The sequence below is a fragment of the Brachycentrus maculatus genome, unplaced genomic scaffold (genome assembly GCF_059751285.1).
Source record: "Brachycentrus maculatus isolate JH-2025_06_01 unplaced genomic scaffold, ASM5975128v1 h1tg001537l, whole genome shotgun sequence".
In the NCBI taxonomy this organism is placed as follows: Eukaryota; Metazoa; Arthropoda; class Insecta; order Trichoptera; family Brachycentridae; genus Brachycentrus; species Brachycentrus maculatus.
Genome location: NW_028282170.1, coordinates 1 through 2783, shown reverse-complemented (window position 1 = coordinate 2783; position 2783 = coordinate 1). Strand labels below are relative to the sequence as shown.

The window sequence follows — 2783 nt, the reverse complement described above, 5'->3', positions numbered from 1 at the left end:
AAGTGAAAGTATTTACTAAGCTTGTGACCTGTTAAAGGCTGGTTAAGTGATCACTTTATTTGTAACCCTTATCCACACCCAATGGTGCATAGGGCACTGCATCGAATTGACGCAGTGTTATCTTGATCATTACTTATATGAAGGCAAGGTGATCACTTTTGCGCTTCAGGAACCAGTCCAGGGTAATATTAAATAAATATTACAGTTTAAAATCACTAATATTTATTTTCACCCCCGTGATCACATTACACACCATTTTATATTTACCATTCTACCTATGATTGCCAACGACAAAACTCAAGTTTTTGGAACTCAAACATATCACTCACTCCTTCCAACAACGTCATATATCAAAAAACTTGACTTTTCAGGAGATCGTTTTTAAAGTTCAAAAATATAATGGAATGTATTAAAAATAAATATCAAGCCACTTATTGAACTTTTAACTGTGCAACAGATCTTTTGAGGTAAAACATGAATGTTTTTTCTCCGTTTGAAAAATATTTTGTACATTAAAAAAAATAATTAAACAATACCTTTTCTTCAAATGCAAAAATAACACTTTCTGCCCTGTAGCGGGTAAACATTATGTAAAAAATATGCCACTTTTGCTGGGATATAGTACATTTTCTGGGCACTTTGAATACATGCACACCTGAAAATTGACGATTTTTGATTTGTGGCGTTGTTGAAAGGAGTGAGCGATATATCATAAATCTCATGTCACTTTACATGTGAGTTCACTGGAACCATGTACGGTGGGATCAGGTATGACTCATGTTTTTGGAATTTATATAAATATATCATAAAATTCACACGCGAATTTTTCACCATTGAACCCAAGATTGGACATTTCTACTATTTCATACACTTCTCTATACTTTGAATTCAAAGAACATCAGTTTGATACTATAAGTTTTGTTATAAGATTAAATATAAAATATTTATTGTTTTTTTATTTTATTTCATTTCGTGTATGTATGAGAAACGCATGAATGTGGAAGATGCGAAGATTGTGTTCAAAGACAGATCGGTGTGGCGTTCTATTCTCAGCAGAAAAGCGGGGTAATGGTTAGTTAGGTGGTTAGTTGTATTTAAAAAAAATATTTCGATATGTGTTTAATATTTGATTAATATTTTACCTTATACTCGTATCTGGTCCAAATTCATCGTTTACATCCTTCTTTTATTCTCTCTTATATAAAAAAGTATATAGTACTAAGTGATAAATGAATGCATTATTTCATATTTTTCGTATAATTTTAAAATTTAAATTTCAAATTAGTATGTTGACCAAATTGTGTTACAGGTGGTCAGTTGTATAATATTTGCAATTCTGTGAATCATCGTTAGTGTGTTAGTGGTTTAATAACAAACGGTATGCAAAGTTTGTTTTAATTTTGTTGACTTTATATAACATCGTATTATTATTCAATATTAGCGACACCTACGTAAATAACAATATTTTTGTATAGTTGAAAAAAATTCAATAAACATTTCATTTCACGTGTAAAATAAATCAAGGTTTTTTTTGAAAAAATAAAACAAAAATTATAATAGAAATTGAATTTAATCTTCTTCCGAATTCCATTACATTTTTTTCATTTATTCGACAATTTTTTATGATACTCATCCATTTTTTATTTAATTGTACCAAATAAATAGCGCTCTTTCGTAAAACCTGTTGTGACACGTGTTTCGACATTTAGCAACGTTATCGAATGCTCTATTTGTCGAATCTCGTGTCATAAAATTGTATTTTTTTAGATTTAAGTTAAGAAAATATTGGTCTTAACCAAGTGAAATTAAATTAAGTAATCTGCATCATAAACCTGCCAAAGTCACACTTACAATGGGAATCCAATTTTATGTTTTTTAGGTATGCCAACAATTACATTGTTGCACTCCCCTCGATACCGAAATGAATATTCTGTAAAAAATATTAAAATTATCATAGTATTATCATTTTTTAAACCCTTATCCGCACCCGATGGTGCATAGGGAACTGCATCACATAAACGCAGTGTTATATTGATCGTTAACACATGAAGACAGTGATCAGCCCTCGGCTTCATGTGCCAGTCCAGGGTAATATTGAATAAATATCAGAGTGAAAAATCACTCATATTTAATTGACCCCACCTGGAAATCAAACCTGGGATCTCCAGTAAGGCAGCCGTATTATCACACTTTTGCATAAGTGTTTTTACCATAAACTATTTCCATGCAAATGATTGTTTAAAAAAATTACTAGTTAACTCAACGGATTATATTTATAATACTTACTGGTATTAAACAAACAGTTGTACTGATATAACTCGCAATAATTTCCAAAGGTTAACATATCTCCCATTATATTGGACTCACAGCAGATCGGATCATAAACGTGGGGACAATGCATGCTGCAATTGTTTATAGGCGGCCCCCTTGCCTTGATATTCTGGCCCTTTCCAGCCGCGAATAATGCAATCAGCAGGAAACCTATTGCAAAAAAATATATACTTACATTATATTATTTACTGATTCAGCATTAACTTTGTGGAATGTCTATTATCTGTCTTTGTGGTATTAAACATTTGTTTAATACCACTTTTTAGTTTTATTTATATTACCTTACACACGACTAGTTTCGAAAACTACAGATGTTTTCATTGACAAGTGATTACAAAAACAAATAAGCCTAAAAAAATCGGGGTAAGAGTATACAGAGGTAGTTGGGGCGGGTTTTTTTGAAATGAAAAATCGCAGTAAAAAATATAGAAAAAAGCATTTCGAGTGTAAAG

The 2783-nt window shown here is 31.1% G+C and overlaps 1 long non-coding RNA gene across 1 annotated transcript; it reads right to left on the bottom strand.

The window, feature by feature from the left end:
- Positions 1–1551: 1551 nt before the first annotated feature.
- Positions 1552–2483, bottom strand: LOC148298839 (uncharacterized). The gene is made up of 2 exons (XR_015839139.1): positions 2287–2483; positions 1552–1930 (listed from the first exon to the last, which is right to left on the bottom strand). It is a non-coding gene; the product is annotated as an uncharacterized LOC148298839 (long non-coding RNA).
- Between the last annotated feature and the right edge of the window lie 300 nt (positions 2484–2783).